The sequence below is a fragment of the Enoplosus armatus genome, chromosome 11 (assembly GCF_043641665.1).
Source record: "Enoplosus armatus isolate fEnoArm2 chromosome 11, fEnoArm2.hap1, whole genome shotgun sequence".
Lineage (NCBI taxonomy): Eukaryota > Metazoa > Chordata > Actinopteri > Centrarchiformes > Enoplosidae > Enoplosus > Enoplosus armatus.
In genome coordinates, this window is record NC_092190.1 from 1,897,711 (window position 1) to 1,916,007 (window position 18,297).

At 42.8% G+C, this 18,297-nt stretch overlaps 1 protein-coding gene across 1 annotated transcript in view; it reads right to left on the minus strand.

The window, feature by feature from the left end:
• The window catches only part of LOC139292388 (SH3 domain-binding protein 4), a 31,396-nt gene extending 26,076 nt beyond the window's left edge, over positions 1-5,320 (minus strand). Inside the window, exon 1 of the mRNA XM_070914716.1 lies at positions 5,294-5,320. The gene's annotated coding sequence lies outside the window, so the exon portion shown is untranslated. The remainder of the gene's footprint in view (positions 1-5,293) is intronic.
• Positions 5,321-18,297: the final 12,977 nt, after the last annotated feature.

Genomic DNA, 18,297 nt, shown 5'->3' on the forward strand with positions numbered 1-18,297 from the left:
AAAGAAATGTAAAAACGAGAGGTTGTGGTTGATGGAGAGTTTCCTGCAGTAACTATTTCTGGCTGGGCACAGTGACTTTCTGGAGTCTCGTCATCACCACCAGGGTACACTCCTTGTAACCGTTATCCCTGGACATGCTACACCTACCTCTCAATAAACACTAAGCTATCTCCATGGCAACTGAGAAAATTTTATCTGCTGGGGAAGACCGTGACATGTAGTTGAAGGCTCAAGGAAAACCGGGAAAGCTAGTCTATAGTCCTTCAGTTAAGATCAGATAAGACTTTTTATTTTTGGATGGTATCAGCTGCAATGGACTACATATCGCAAAGTCAAAGTCAATGAAAATATCAGATGTGTATAAAATGTAATATTTTGTAATGGTATCAAAGTTACTACAGTACTACAAAGATACTGTAGTACTCATCTAATGTACATATACTGTACACAACAGCTGAAAGACTGAAGAAATAATAGGAGACAGCATCCTCTAATCAATCTAGGCCATCGCTGAGCCTATTGAGTCGTTGGTGCCATTAGTTATTTCATGCTATGTGATTTAATTTATATATGAAAAACAAGCGGACCCTGCATATGTAATTACTGATCATGTAATTGTTTTTCATTAAAATATATATGAATCATTAGATATAATGATAGCCATTACAATAACTGTCTGTTTCAAATAAAACCAAATGAAGGTTTATCCCTTATCATCTTCATCCTTCTTCCTGCTTGTACACCAGTACAGTACAGCACACTGGCTTCTTGAGTGTGTAAACTGAGTGAGTCATGGTCACACAGTCTATTCCAGCTCTCTGGAAATGTGCACTTCTTCCACCGACTGCGGGAGCAGTGTGAGACGCTTCTAAATCAAACATGAGACATTCGAGCATTATTCAATATGGAAATTGTATCACGAGTAAATAGTCTGTGGTCATGATGCCACATCCAAGTAAAATCAAATCTAGGCATGCTGGGAAATCAGCCAGATTATGACTTTTCATGTTGTTTGTGCTGCAGCAGAAAATATCAAACTAACTTTAGTGCTGGACAAACTTTCAGAATAATATTAGTTTTGGCCAGTTTACCATAAATCACATGCACTTTCACATTCCATTTCCAAAGTTATGTTTTGTTGTATTTTTCAATTGTGCTTTCCCTTAGAGAACTATTGGTTTCCATTTATTTCAGTACAATAGAAAAGTCAACGTGCAGACAGTTGATATGTGCTTGAGATGACAGACATCACAGGCAGCGTCACGTCGGTTTTACTCCATGAAGCATTGTGACGTTGCACACGGCAGACTTTGTTGGACAAATGAAGGTGCTAAATGAAAAGTCAGAGGAACAACACGGTAACTACAGTTCATCATGAGGGGAACCACATTCTGTCTGAACCACATTTCATGGCAATCCATCCAATAGCTGTTGAGGTATTTCAGTCTGGAGTGGTGGCCCTGATATATGACTTCAGTATCGGGGGGCAGCAAGACTCCAACAAAGCAGGAAATCAAGGAGGTTGTAAACAAACTCCCAGTTTAGCCATATTATCTAAAATCGCTTTATTTAGAAAAACTGTGGACAGGGAAACTGTGTGCAGTAGGTCAGAGGAGAAGCAGGAAGTCTGTCTGTAAACTGTAATGGATGTTTACAAGAGACAGTTTAGATAAGAATTGTAATGTTCGCCTTTTGTTTTCTCTTACAAATAATCTGCTTTAGATGAACACTTCACAACCCGATTGTCTGAAAACTTGAGTTGAAGGACCATCTCGGCGACGTCACAGCAGTGGAGTTTGTTTGTGACACTTTATCAAAACTGACGGAAATGAAGGTCAAAACTATAAAATGAATCAAGATAATATAAAAGTAAAAACAAAACAAAAAAAACACCACACCATTTTCCTTTAAAGGACTGCTTGAAAGTGCCAACTCTAAAGATAGGAACAAACCCAGCATGTTGCCGTCAGATATTGAATAAACCACTTAAGGTGGTATGTGTGGCGAACAGCAGGTCAGCTTAGAAGGAAAAAGTCAGGAGACCTCGGCCTCAGCATGTTAACAGCTTTTCTGTCCACTGCCAGGAAACACATAGCTGAAGGATTAGGATCTAAGAGTCATTGGGTTTCTTTAAATTCAAGATGATGCTACATGGTACCAGTTTTTAGGGGACTATTTCTTGGCCAGGGAGCAGTAACTTCCTGGAGTCTTGTCATCTTCATCACCAGGCAAACACGCGACTACAGGAAGTCACTGCTCCCAGCATAGAAGTGGCCCCCAAAACGATTCCTTTAACTCCGGGTTAAAACGATTATGAAGACATTTTTTTTTAAAAACTGGATGATGACTTCAAACCCAGCATGCCTTGTTCTTGTGGTCATGTGATGCAATAAACATAATGCACTCAGCAGAACATCACGCTGCCTCACACCTGATCCATTATCATCTCACACCTGCACTACCTGTGTTAGGATACTAATTCATTATTATTAAACATTAAGTAGAGCAGCCAACATCTTTGGCTATCCCTGTTTATTTACATTGCCAATTTATTTTTAAATATTTTTTTTCACTTCATCGTATTGTCAATGTTGTTCTGTTTTTATTTACATATATAAAATTGACTGTTGCTCATCATCTTTGACTGTTAACTTTAGGCTGTTAAACTATAATTAAACATTTATATCTCACTACATGTTGTTGTCACGGCTCCTTAATAACACTGATTGTTTTTACTCTCTTTTTGTTACAAGGACCTAAAAATCCTGTTTCAAAAAAATGAAGAGATGTGATTCTTAAAATGATTTTACCAAGTATGTCATAATTATATTTTCTTGTTTTAATTGACGCAGCAACAAATGATTGTTTTCAGTGTCCATTAATCTGCAGATTATTTTCTCAATGAATCAGCCCATTAAAATGTCAGGAAAACTGTGAAAGTTTCACAGAGTCCAAATATATATCCTCCTAAGACCCGGCAATTCATTTTTGTCCTCTGTAGGGGACATGACTCTGAGACCTCTAAGTCAAGCATAATTTATAGAATCTATCTGAATCATACTGTCCCTTTTAAGAGGACACTATGGGCTCTCATTTGATGGCCCAGTTGTGGGGGTGGGGCCAACACAGCACATGCACTGTCTTTTCAAAATGGCAGGAATTTCAACTTCCACATTTTATGCCAACAAGAGAGGTAAATCATCAATTTTTTCCAGATATCATGTTTCTGTTGCTAAAAATCAAGTTGTTTCTTAAAAATAAAAGTCTTGGCTTCCATTTAGTAAGATTTTTAAAAAGTCACAGTAATTTTAACCCTTTCATAACACAACTTTTATTCAATGTCCTTTGTAGAGGACATCAGGACTTACTAACCTCCATTTGTAATACATCAAGGAGCAGAGGGCAAAGTGAGGTAGAGAGGATTTTGTTAAGAATTGTGGAAGGAGATTCTGATTTAGAGCTGCCTAAAGATGAGGTAAAGGAGGGCCAGAGAGAGGAGGAAGATGAAAGCTCAGAGGAGGATACTGCAGCTGTTGAGGAGCCTGAGCCCAAGCCAGGGAAAAGTGATGATACACATTGTGTGTTATGGATCAGGAGCAATGTGTAAGCTAGGGTTTTGTAGTTTATTGCTATTACAGTGTGTAGAAAGGGAAATGAGAGCAGTTTTTGTTCACACTGTTGATCACACACACACACACACAAACACACACACACACACACACACAGTACACAATCAGTTAAAAACTTGACTTGGAAAATTATTGACCCTGTTGATTTACATATTTAATAATACATCTGCTAAAAGTGCATTAAATTTATACCTCTCCTTTCTTTATCACTTAAGTTTCAACCCTGTTGTCGAAGAGGGTTAGGGTTAGGGTTAGATTTGTGTTCAAATGTTTATTGTGCGAAGCACCAGTAAGGATATTCCAGTAACTACTTGCACTTAGCCAAATATATTTTTGTTTTAGCATCATGTTTAACTAACCCTGTTTGGTAGATTGAAGAGTTTGAATGTCAGAATTTCATTTACTTTAATGTTCACGACATGAAAATAATTTTTAAAAGAAATCCACTCAAAAATGAATTCAGTATCATAGAATTACATCATTACATTCTGTATGAAGCAAGTCCCGATGTCCACTACAAGGGACAGTCAATAAAAAATCAATAAACAATATTTTTGAAAAAAAAATTGTTGCAACATGTTTCTTTAAACCACAATACTTAAATTATCATAAAAAAATCAAAAAAGCAAAACCTTTTTTTCTCCGGGTCTCAGGAGGATATATTGAATTTCATAAACAAGTCATAAAAGCAGCACGTTTTACGTTTGAGAAGCCGGAACCAGAGTTGCTTTACAAGATGAACAATAATAATGACAGTGAACAGCTTTAATTTTCAAATTTGCTCATCTTCCCCGCACTCCCTCCCAGCTCGGAGTGAAACGGGTCTCACAGTCTGAAGCCCCCCCACCACCACCACCACCACCGTGACCCGTGTTCCGCGCAAACACGAGCCGGCACCGTGAAGATGATGAGGGCGACGATGTCGAATGCCTCACCGGGAATCAGAGGAGTTTTGTGATCTAATGTCATGGCAACTGGTGTCACCCACAGCCCCACTCCAAGCCGCGGAGGGGGGGGAGAGAGACCACCGTGACGCCGGGTCCAGTACACGGCTCTGAGACTTAACGGGCCGTCACGTTATAACACGGCTACAGTTGAATATCTGACATTTATTACAGCTTCCAGGCTTTTGGCTTTCTTTTCGGGCGGGTTTTGCAACTTGAAACTGGGGGATTTGGAAGATACTTTGCTTGGCATTAACGTCGCGCGGAGCCGCTGCTTTCGAACGAAAACAACCGTTACCGTAGCTTTCCAAGCAGGTACGGTGCCGTTAACACCCGCGGGAGAGGCTCCCTGGGACTTCAAACGGTCCGACGAACGAAGCGAGACAAGAAAAAGCAGACAAAACGAAGCTTAACCGTTAAAGTCTGAACACATTCGGGACTTGGGGAGGCTGTCGAAATCCAAACCAGACCAGTTTTGCTGTCGACTAACCGTCGCTTTCTCGCTAACAGCCCCAGCATATGAACCACTTTAGCTAAATTTCCCCCCTCAGCGAAAAGTTGCAGCTAATTCTTCGGGCTTCTGGGTGTTAAACCGTCGCTCCCAGGTGAAGCGACTCAAACACTTTCTCACACCGAGAACACTTTTCCATGTTGGGGGGGGGGGCGTTTTTTTTTAATAGGCACAGAAGAAGAAGAAGACGAGAAGAAATGTCAGCTTACCTGGCAGAGAAGAAGTCTTGTTTTGTCCCATGGAAAGAAGGCGATAACAGCCGAGCAGGCGCAGTTTCCGTCGAGCTCTCCCGGTGCTGTTTGGATGTGTGTGTGTGTGTGTGGGTGTGTGTGTGTGTGTGTGTGTGCGTGAGTGTGTGCGGCTCCGCCGTGTGTTCTCCTGGAGGAGAGAGCAGCAGAGCTCCGGCTGATGTCACCGGGACGGGGAGGGGCCTCACCGGGACACATCTCCGTGAGGACATGATGTCACTTCACTGGTTCAAATGACTCTTAACTCCGCACACAGATTTATAGTGTACAGACTGAAAAAAAGAATGTCTTTTTATTATCACAGACGTGGTGTTGAAGGATTTGCGGGAACAGGCTCTCAAACAAGGCAACAGCTCCCCCACAAAACTACAGGAGAGGAAATTGCCAGTAGCCGCACACAGTGATGGAAAGCACTTTACTCAATGTACTTGTATTTCCACTCTGTTACTTTGTGCTTCTACTCCACTACATTTCAGAGGGAAATATTAATATGCTTTTTTGACTCCACTCCATGTATTTGACAGACGGAAGCCTAGTTAGTTAGTTACTTTTTACAGATTGCGATTTTTAATAATAATAAAAAAAAAAAAACATATGGTAATTATGAACAGAATGTTAAACCAGTTTATGTTTTGTCGCAAAGAACACAGTATCTGGTAGGGATTCACTTCTCAGGTGTCCATGAGTTGTTGGCCGTACCACCACGGAGACATTTCCCCTCTAAACGTCTCTGATTGTTTCATTCACAGAATTGAGATTGAGGCGCAAACAGGTAATATTGTCCAATATTTAAAAAAAAAAAACAACCAAAGAAAACAGAAAACAGTAAGTCCCAGAATGTGTAATACAATTTTCTTTCCCTCTCCCATTAATCATCACACAACCCCTCAGATTTATCTGGTGACCCTTTGGAGGGGAACCAATGGACTAAACTAGGTAACCATATATAAAGCAGTTAAAACTAGTTAAGTGTATATAAAGCAGTTACAACTAGCTAACTGTATATAAAATAGTTCAAACTAGCTAACTGTATATAAAGTAGTTCAAACAAGTTAAGTATAGATAAAGTAGTTAAAACTAGCTAACTGTATATAAAGTAGTTAGCTAACTGTATGTAAAATAGTTAAACTAGCTAACTGTATATAAAGTAGTTAGCTAACTGTATGTAAAATAGTTAAACTAGCTAACTTACTGTATATAAAGTAGTTCAAACTAGCTAACTGTATATAAAGTAGTTCAAACAAGTTAAGTATAGATAAAGTAGTTAAAACTAGCTAACTGTATATAAAGTAGTTAGCTAACTGTATGTAAAATAGTTAAACTAGCTAACTGTATATAAAGTAGTTAGCTAACTGTATGTAAAATAGTTAAACTAGCTAACTTACTGTATATAAAGTAGTTCAAACTAGCTAACTGTATATAAAGTAGTTCAAACAAGTTAAGTATAGATAAAGTAGTTAAAACTAGCTAAGTGAAAGTAGTTAAACTAGCTAACTGTATATAAAGTAGTTAGCTAACTGTATGTAAAATAGTTAAACTAGCTAACTGTATATAAAGTAGTTAGCTAACTGTATGTAAAATAGTTAAACTAGCTAACTTACTGTATATAAAGTAGTTCAAACTAGCTAACTGTATATAAAGTAGTTCCAGGAGTCAAACCGATGATCTGTTCTCTTCAGTTTACTGTTCGACACCTCTTACTGTTAAAAACGGCAACTGATGAACCAGGATTTCATAGTGTTATAATTAACTGACGTGCTAATATAGTCATAAGCTAAAAATACACACATTAGAGGAATCACAAACAATAGGTTTCACCAGAGAATATATTTGTTTAACAAACTCACAGCAGCCGTTCATTGCTTTATGCAAAGTCAGTTCTTACAATGTTTTAACAAGGGTCATGCAAATGTCACCATTGATGATTTTTATCAGGAACACAATGGGCAAGAGCAGATGCCACGTCTCCTCATGTTAACCATTAAACGTGTGTATTGTAAAATTAAAAATCACTTCATTTAAATGAAAGTCTGGCATTAAAAACAAGTTGATTTGATCACATGATGATGCCCAATCACACTCTAAAAGCGTCTGAAAGAATAATTTATGATCTGCAGTAGGAAGTTCAGAAACAGAATATCAAACTTTGATTCAACTTCCACTGAGACGCGTCATCGGAAGCAAGATACTTCCTCGTTAATAGTCTGTTTTAACCTGGTGGACTATAACATCTTTTGTTTTCTCTTTTGCTGAATTATTTCAGACTGTCTATCACTGAGATGCATGTCATGTCAGTGTACATTGTTGTTGTTACAAGCAAATAATTCAATTATGCGGCGACTGAAACAGAAACAATAGTCACTGCTGTTTGTCCACTGACCAGACAGCTATAAATGAAGTAAAGGCCCATGAACAGCCCCTAAATGCTATAATATTTGTTACATCCCACAACACACCCGTCACCTGTTCATTCAGTCTCTTTCTTTGGTTTGCAGAACAAACATCTACTTCCTGTTTTTGTTGTTGGTGTAAAAGCTGTATCTTTAAGCACTGACAGAACTTGTGTCGTATTTCCCGTGGATTTAGGGATCCATGTCTGCGGTTATTTGCTTCAACGACAATAACAAACAAAAAAAAAACGCACTTTATGGCGTTCAAGATCTAACAGATCTCCAGTCACAATGAGTGTGCTTGCATTTGAATGCAGCACTGTATTCAAGTCATCCTCTGGAGACTGTGCGCAATTCAATGTAAATCCAGCCCTTCATTTTGCAGGAACTTTGCCATGGAACCAAAGCGTCGAACCGGCGTCACTATCCTCCCCGCTGATGGAACAACACCAACCATTTACATCCATGTTAGCGATTCTGTGAGGCTGTGCGAAGGGTGTTTTGAGCTAAATGCTAACGTCGGCGTGCTAATGTAACTTGATGTAACTAAGCTCAGTTGAGACACCACTGAAACTGGTCAGTAGCTGGAGGAATGACGGATGGGAGGCCCGTGTCCTATTTCTGTGCTGCTCGTTTATTGTCTGCATCAGCACATTTTAATTTAGCTAGCTTAACGGCTTGCTAGCTTGTTTGAGCTCTATTTTATATGACCAAGTTATCAGCGTAAAATGCATTACATCCACTCTTTACACCTCGTAACACCGGTATGTTCATCCAGCAGATGTATTGATATGACTTTTCTACACGTGTGCGGAGCGCTGGTCTACCTCAGACGTAGCTCTCGTAAACTGGCAACGTTACGCAGCTACCAGCAGCATTTAGCTGCTGAGCGAGGCCAAACGTACACTACTGGATTTAATGTCAAGAGGACTCAAACAACGTACAGACTCTGTTACACTGACATGCATCACAACAACAATGCCAACATGCTGATGTTTACCAGGTGTAATGTTTACTCTGTCCACCATCTTGGTTTAGCATGTTAGCATGCTAACATTTGTTAATTTGCACTAATCACAAAGTACAGCTAAAGCTAGTGGGAAAATATTACTAGAGTCATTACGGATCATCCTGACGGGGGCGTGAACATCTGAACCAAATGAGAATCCATGCGATAGTAGTTTAGATGTTTCACAGTCTGGCCCAAAGTGAAGGACCAGCGTACAAACAAAGCGAAACAAATAGAATTTGAATGACTGATTTGCCTAAGTACTGTCACTATCAGGTTTTTCAATCAGTGTGATGAATGACAAGGTGGCGATGTAGGAATTGATCGGCTCTGAGGCTCCCGTCGGTGATAAATCAGAGTCTGGGTTCATATCTGGCTCCACATGCTGACAGACAAACAGGCTGCCACAGCACGTCCATGCAGCTAGATTACATTATACTCACACTACAGAGCAGGCGTCTAATACACACTGCATAATAACACCTAATAAATTGTTTTATGTTTCATAGCCTTGAAAGTAAGCAAGCTTCCGTCTCCACAAACAGATGTGCAATAACAGCCAGAGCAGCCAGAATGAAAATCTCTTCATTTATATTCAGCGGAAGACATTGCCTTGATAAAATGCATGATTTTATAAATATATATATATATATAAAATGTGTGGTGTAATATTAAGGCTCGCAGGCAGATTGAAGACAGATTGCAAATACATCAAAAAAGTGCGGTTTCATAATACGTGTTCTCGCATGAAACAAACGGAGCCATTATTGCAGAATATTCCAGCATGTACTGTAGATCCTGTGAACCTCCGTCTTCAGGCAAATGCACTGATGGCTTCTGGGTAGACCGAGTGGCTGAGTGAGTGCGAGGAGTGTGTGCATGTTCGTCTTCACAGGCAAAAACGTATGAGTCATGACTGGAGGTGTAGTCTCGATTATTTTCATGCATACATATATTTTGAACTTTGCAGCTAAAGTCTTTGCATGTATGCGGACACCTGAACTTTCCAGCCATGTATGATGGTTGAAAGTTACAGTCAAGAACCTCCGTGAAAACCTGGAGGGTTTATCCCGCTCACACCACGGCCACTCACACGCGCTCAAATTAAACGTACCGGGCCCATCATTTTCTCATATACGTAACTTCGATCTCACGCTTTTCTTGTCTTGAACACGATGAAATAGATTTCCTGAACCACATTTATGCCGTTTGAGGTTGAGGAAGAGATGGACAGGACTAAAGGCCGGAGAGAGGCAGACATCTCAGTCATGGCACTCAAATCCTGAATGTACCCAACCAATCAGAGTAGAGAATGGCCTGAACACTGCAACATGATATTAAAATTGTCTTTCCAGCGTACAGCTTTTTTTTTTTTTTTTTTTACTGTATTTATCACCTTTTTGTACAAATATAGTAATATTGTACAGTACATACAAACCTCTACACACAAATACGTACAGACAAAGTATAAAAATGACCCAAATAACCTTAGTTCTGGGATATTTAGCTACCTGTCCGGTTACTAAAAATGAACCAGCCAATCAGAATGCAGAATTCTCAGTGGCCGTGATATAATACGCTATGATAACCTGCTGAAACTTCACTCTTCCAGGGATGTCCACGCAAAATGTCCCCCATGAAAGGTCTTTCTAGCGACCTGCTGATCCGACAAGTTCACAAAGTCACATTATGTGTCTGACGTTTGGAGGGTTACAGGACAGAACAAATGCCAGACGCATCATCTGAAACAGGATTCGGACAGTAGTTCCAGATCTACACGTACGTGACTTTGTTCAATACTGAGCTCAGTGCTCTTCCTGCTACATTAGCCAGCACACAGTATGGTCACATAAACTATACGAGGCTACACCTCTTAGCGGGAGCAGAGTCGCTGTTGGCCTCTCCGTGTGAATTGCTGATAAGATATAAATAAAAAAAATAAAAATAAAAGATCAAATAGTTCCAGTGTTATCTTTCAGTAAATTCGCTGAATGGAGAATGTGCGGTGAGAATGAACATTCTGTAATCCAGCGTACAAACACTGCTGTCGCTCTTAGCCAGCAGTTCAGCTCAGCTAAGCATGACAAAGCACGACTCAGCTCCCAGTCTGCAGGAGATGTCGGTTCCAGCTGGTCCTCTGAAAGAAATGCTGGAAGTGGCCGAACAAAGGAAGGAACGCCGGGCCTCGGAGCAGCTATTGTGACATGCGACGAACGCCTTGTTTTCCTGAACTTCCCGTCATCAGCTGAAGCGAAGCGTTCCTACAAGCTCTCTGAGTCGACAGGTCTCCACCTTTTCAGGTGATCAACAAACTACCGCGCATCATCATCATCAGTTTATATTTACCGTCAGGTTCATGAGCCAGTAAGTAAAGACTGTGGTTGTGGGTGGGCGCGGAAGTGTTTGCCCTGACACTTGGCATCCCACGTTCACGTCCTGTCTCATTATAACGGTGTTGACAAATGCGTAACATAACCATGGCTACCATCCTTCGCTTAACTTGTGGTTTTAGCTGGAGTCTGCAGTCATGCTAGCACCTCTGCGCTGAGGCCCAGCGGGCGCTTCGAGCTAAATGCTAACACCGGCATGCTGACGTGCGCACAGTGACAATGCTAACATGCTGTGTGTTTAGCAGGTATAGTGTTTACCATGTTGCTCCGTTTAGTTTAGTGTGTTAGCATGCCGGCATTTGCTAATTAGCGCGATACACAAAGTGCAACTAAGGCTGATGGGGGGTGTCATTAGTTCTGCATGCATTTGGTCATAAAGCAAAGTATTTTAATTAAAAACATTTGACCTGATGATGGCGCTAGCGTGGATAGCCAAAGCTTTTCTCTCGTGTACAGCGTTGACATAATAATCTAATTTCATGTGAACACAGGAGTGTAAAATCCCCCCCCCCCCCCCCCCGAGAAGGAGTTCTGCCTGTGTTCCCCCTGCAGCAATGACACTTCCGCAGCGTCCTCTCCATGTTAACCAACGCCGGCAACACGAAAAGGTTTCTCATTCTGAAGGCTTGACCATTTCAGACACATTGCTGTTCCCCAAGTGACCCGGAGGCCCGTTCGCATTTGTTTTTGAAAGTGGAGAAACACTAAAGGATACTTGTCTTTTTCTTGTCATCCGCAGTACCTTTCTTCCTGTGTGTCCCATCCAGAGCGCTGTGGCTTTGGAGGAAAATGATTTTTGCCTCCCGCTCATTGACCCTCCAGCTGTCAGAACAGTTTCCAGGCCTTAAGAAGGGAAATGAAGCACGACAGAGACTTGACAATAAATTGAAATACCCCTTGATTTACTCCGCCAAAGACAAGAAAGTGACCATAGCATTGAAGCGCCTGCCCTGATAATGCTTTTACTGATGCATAGACTGATAGATGGCAGTCAGGCGTCGCTATATTTAGAAATAAATAACAGCCTCAGTCCTGAAGGTATCATAACAAAGTCCCACACTTTGTCTGTTTCTAAAGTTGGCGGAAGGCAAACTGCCACAGCTGCAGGACAGACAAGGGTGTAAGTAAATATTCCGGATCAAAGTGGTGATTCCTGCGCCGAGACTTCGGCTGGAATAACGCTGCGGTCGTGGGGTAAGGTGGGGGGGGGTGGGCGTAAAAACTTTAATTGACACAGAACTCCGCTGGCGAACTTCTCATCTCGGCAGCGAGCGCAGCTGGGGTGCCTGCATGAAAGGAAATCTGCTGAAAACAACTTTAAATATTTAACGGGCAATTCCTCAGCAATCACTCTGCTCTGTTGTCGGGAAAAGGAAGAGTAAACACTCGCGGCTCGCTGAGCAGAAAAACAAAAACAAAACAAACAACTAATATCTTAAATGAAGCTCGTGAAAGGTTTCAACACAGCTTTCCTGTCAAACACACGCGCGGAAGTAATAGCGTTGTTGTTATTATGTTGTTAGTAACACCTGATGATGATGATATGGTAACCATCCTGAATGTACCTTCGCTTTAGTAATATTTTGCGGGGGGGGGGGGTTCCTTCAGTCAGGCAGCAAGACTTTCTGTGGATGATGAGATGGGAGTCTCGGCCCATGTTGGATTGCGTCGGATGCTGGTAATCATGATGAGACGGTTTCCCCGGTTACACCAATTATGAGCGCCCATGCTGCGAAAGTCAGAGATAAGAGCTCGAGCTTAGTGCTTTAAAAAAACGCAGATAAGAGATGGTGACAGCCGCCTGGCCGGAAGGGCAAATCAGTCTTAAACTTAGTTGGGGAGTGACACTCAGGGGAGCTGAAGCCGCACAAGCGTGAATGAGGAAACGCCCGTAGCGACCGAAGGCAACCTGTTGCATTCAAGTGTCTCGTATTTCAAATGCGCAAATGCACAAGTGAAAGTACGATTTGACCCTTTTTTTTTCTTTTTAGATTTGATCCTTTTGATTCTCTCAGCTCTCTCTCCGTCCGGGATCCTCCTCCGTTGCTCTGACAGCGTAGCATCACCTACCGCAGGCTTTAATAGTATATTAATATTTAATGCCACGTCTCCATAACCGACACGTCTCCCTGGCCTCCTCTCGTATCGGTTATGGGCTGTTTTGCCGGTTTTCTAACGTCTGCCTTCGCGTTTCTGTTCTATTAAGACCCGAGTTTCAGTGCCGTCACTGCTACATTTGTCCTGTTTCGTGGCAGCGGGCCTTGGATTGTGCTCCTAATCAAATCTCATACCTGCGTACCTCCTAATGAACAGGTGGCACTCACATTAGGCGGAAATGAACAATTTTCTCCGTATATCTTTCTATGTATATCTGAATTTCTTCAGCGTCTCGTTCCTCTGCTCACCTCTGCTTATCAAACCCCTTCAGTCCTCCACCAAATGACTGATATTCTCTTCCCACCGCCAGACAGAAAGCGCCGCGTACGACCAAAACATCCCCACGCAGCAGCCATTTCTCTCTCCCCTGTCACCCAGCTCCCATCATCATCCTTCAGCTGTGGCAGCGCATTAAGAGCTCCTCACAGAGAGCAGGAGGAGGTTTCATTATTTCACCCAGAGCTCCGTTAACTCCCTCCCACTTCTCCACTGTCAAACCCCGTCGGCCTCCTTTTGTTTTGGTTCCCCTTTAAGCAGCTTTCAAGGTGCGACGGTTTCATTGACTCAACGCTTTTTTTTATTTCTGCACCGTTCCCGCCGAATAGAAACATTCCAGGCGTCTTGCGCATCATCGTGCATTCAACGTTGGGATCTCGACCCGCATTTCAAAATAAAGGTTCTGTGAGTTTGAGCAAAGTCTGAAGGGACAGTTCTTCTGGTCTTATCTATCTATCTATCTATCTATCTATCTATCTATCTATCTTTTCTTTTTCCCAGCGGACACAACACACCTGAAGCTAAAGCTAAAGCCAACAGGATCCAGAACCACCACCAGCCGATGATCCGCGCAGAGGACACGAGAGCAGAATCTTTCACGAGAAGTTCCTCGCCGTCGTTCTTTACTGGCTCGCTGTGCAGAAACAAGCAACACGGAGGTCAGATTTATCCTTTATCGTTTGGATTTGCACAAACGCTGCGTGTTCCGCTTGTGCAACAGGACGAGCGCTAGCTGACGGCGACACGCGGCGTCCAGGATCCCACACAGTCGATGTTCGGGTCTGTGGGGTTTACAGCTGGCTGCCACTTCGCACCTCGTTTTTGCTCTTCCCGCGTTTTGGTTTTGGAAAAGCAATGAAAAATGGTGGGGAGGGGGGAGGCAGGAAAATGATAAAAACCCTCAAACGAAACGAAAAAACAAGCGCACGCTCTCCCATTTTCATTACATTCCTGCAGTCCAACTCACTGGCAACTAAATTACAAATTCAATCAGCTTTGCTTATGGCTCGATTTCTCTCCATCTCGTGTGGGACTTCAGCAGACGAGAGAAAGATGAATAAATATTTGATGAAAGAGGAGATTAATTAAGGCATTTTCTTGACATCGCAGAGGCTTGTCCTCCTTGTCCGGCTACTGATGTGAAATCTCAATCTGCTTTGGAACGAGCGCGTCGACGCGTCCCCCGTATCGATCACATCGCCGTCGACAGCCCACTTCTCCCACAGAAGCGCTTCCATCCTCCTCTCGTAAGGCCTGCTGAGCGATGATGCGACGCACGTCTGGGAGTTTCAGGACGTGAAGAGAAAAAAAAAAAAAAAAAAAAAAAAAACATTGAAATTCAGCTCACAGGTGAAGCTGAAGAACGGCAGAAAGTCTCCGAGGAAAACCGGAGTTTAAGTGTTCTCACTGAGACGGAGAGCTTCTTCTCTTCGCTTCCGCTCAAGAGGCATCATTCACACACACACACACACACACACACACACTCATTAGCATGCACGCACAGATGCATTTCTGCTCGCACGCCGTTCGCATTGAGGCACAACGCTCATAAACACATTCAGGCGCAGAAGTTCTTTCACTTAAGTGGAAGTAGCAATACTGCAGTGTAGTATTACTCCATTCCAAGTAAAAGTATGCAGCGGGGGACAGACGGGAGTAGCGCTGATCTCCTCATTTAGCCCCCAGCCAGAAAAGCGATTAAGCAAAATGTCAAAACTATTCCACTGAGACGCTGAATGTCTCCTTGTCTCTTTAGAAAGAGGTCTCAATCTTATTTCGACTTTTTTACTAAAACAGAAGTGGCAGGTTATTTTGGTTGAAATGAGGTTTGTTTTCGCGCTGAAAGCATAGAAATGTTTTTCATGAGATCGGGGTTTCAACGCTGCGCCTCTTCGTCCTCATCGCCGGCGGGGGATTAAGTCTGGGTGATGAAACAAACACAGTTAATAGCGCCCCCCCCCCGTTCGGCGGCAAAACCAAATGACTGCGTTCACAATCCAATTATTGTGATCCTCGGTGCGGCAGGACCTCTTCCTCCCTCTCGGCTCCGTGGCATTTGTCACGCCATCGGCCCCAAATGACGGTCTGAACCACATTTCATCACAATCCATCCAGCAGGTGTAGAACTCATTTGACTTGACGCCACCTGAATGCTATAAAGTGCTTTTTTTTTTTTTTTTTTTTTTACTGACCTTGAACATGGATTTTCTTCATGCAGTCAGTTGCTGGGAGATACATTTCCAAACCCCAAAAGAAAAAACATGTCGGTGAAGGGGGACCTCACCCCGGTGCTGCAGAAACATGTCACTGTTCCTACTCGAGGTTTTGAAGGACTTCACGTGCGCTGACCTTTTGTGCTCCGGCTGCTTCACGGCTTTCGTCGAGATAAAGGGATTCCCGGCTGACAAAAGGCTTTTCAAACTTTGCCCCTCCGCTCAAACCATTGAGTCACAGAGCGGAGAGGGAAAGGCCCTTTCAGAGCACCACAGACGCTGAGGCTCACTGGAGCTGAACGAGCCGCAACAGCTGACGGGGCTCCACCTGAGTCGACACCTCAGCCGCTTTGATCACTCGCTGTAAACCTGACGCTCCTTCACACCTTTTCCTGTTTTCCGTCTTGAGAGCCGTTTAAAGTTCGGTACAGCTCTCTCTCTCCGGTCTGTCGGCCTTTAAACTTCAGAGGGGGACGCTCTGCCTCCTCAGACCGACGCGCTTCAACCCGAGGACGAAAACAAGAAAAACATGAACGTGAATTGATTAAAGGAGCACTCCAACTTGCAGGCTGCCTGTTCGCCACTCAGCCAGCGTTAACGTTATTCATTCAAATGTCTGCCGTCACAAAGGTCAGCTGAGTTACTGAGACGTCAAAGTTCATTCAGTCACGACGGACGGTGTCGCGTGACCGACAGCCGGAAGCTCCTTTACAGCTTGAATCCCGTTGAAGTCATCGGCGCAGAAGGTTAAGGCCCGCGACAGAACAGATCTGGTTCTTTCAGAATCCGAATCCGAATCAGAAACTGTTTATTGCCAAGTAACATACATTACAAGGAATTTGCCGTGGTCTTGATGGTGCCACTTCTTTTTTTTTTTAAACATATAACATATAATCTGACAGACAGCAAGCATGTAAAAATATAAAGGTAAAGGTAAAAATAAACAAGTCTGAGTTCCGGATAGACGATAACTACGACTCCCCAACTGCATTTCCATGGATTTCATGGGTATTGTAGTATTTTTATTCCCGACGTTACGGACAAAACGGGATTTCTTCGAAACTAACTTGACATAATTAAAGCGGAGGTTGTAGCCGAGGGCCGTGTTTCTGTGTTCAGTAGCTTTGAGGATATCGATGTAAAAGAAACAGTTGAAACGAGGAGCACCACTTCTCATCGTGTTCTCTTAGAAGGAAGAAGAATCCTAAATACATTTCACACGATCGCCAGTCTGTATTTTCAGCAGATTCAAGACGCCGTAAACCAGGGGTGGGCAATTGGTTTTTTCCATGGGGCCCCATGGCCGGGCCAAAAGGCTGAACTCAATTCTGCACAATATTAATTGTATTTCTTTATAAAAAGCAGTAAATAGCGTTGTTTTGACAAGCTGGTGAGAGTATATGTTATGATTAAGCAATGAAAAAGTGAAGTTGCCTTACAGGAAATGTCATTTATTCAATCAAATTTCCCAAAACAATGGTAAACGTTTTTACCATTTGTGACTCACTGATCATTTTCAGTCACATTCACCCCAAAACACATTTTGAGTTTCATGTACTGTTAGAAAGAGGTTCTTAGCTTTCTAAAGACATCACAATATTGCCTTTGTACTCCAAATATTAAGCAAGATGCATCATATTATCATAATGATTGTCACTGAACTGTGATTCTGAGAAAACGGCCTCCAAAGAAAGTGTCCCAGTTCACTGCTAGTTGGTGCCTTTACATGCCTACGTTTGTAGTCTAACCCACCTCATTTGGTGTTTTTCAGTTCTTTTTTTCTTGTTCAGTGAGAGAAATCTAGTCTCTGTTGGGCTTTAACGAGTGCGTCAAAGTCAGGTTGAATGCCTGAGGTGGAGATGCCAAGCACAGCTGACAGCCGATCATCAGTGAGAGAGGATCTACGCCTGGATTTGGTCAACTTCATCACTGAGAAGGTTTGTTCACATATGTAGGTGCTCTGCCGGTATCGCGTCAGACTGCAGGTCAATGAGTTCCGGCTGAACATCACTGGGTGCGTTATCCACACTGCAGGTAAAGGGAGGAGGAAATCATGTGCATCTCATCCTCGATTGTTCTGAGATCTTCAAATCGCCTCGAGGAACTCACCCATGCAGTGCTCCTAACGCGGACGAGCACCTGCGGAGGCGATCAGCTGATGTGAGTGAGAGCGTTGCCCCCCCGGTTGGCTTGAAAGAAACTGCAACTTCCTCATGAAAGCCTTCACCAGGCTGTGCGTTTTGCGGTTTGGTGTTCAGTCAATAACGTGGTTCATTTTTTTAGCACTGACTTGCACAACACATGCTGATGTATATATAACACAATGCAAAAAATACCAATTTCAGTCACTTAATCCCGTCAGATTTGGACAACCGTCCGTTGTGACACCTGCCAGTCTGTCCCATTTCAGTCCCCGGCGTGTCCATGCATGCATTTACCTCCGTGAACAGATGGCTCCCTGTCGTCGTCCCCTTTCATTGACCGCATTGCTGCCAGCTCCTCCGTAATCTTGAAGTCCGTTATCCCACGG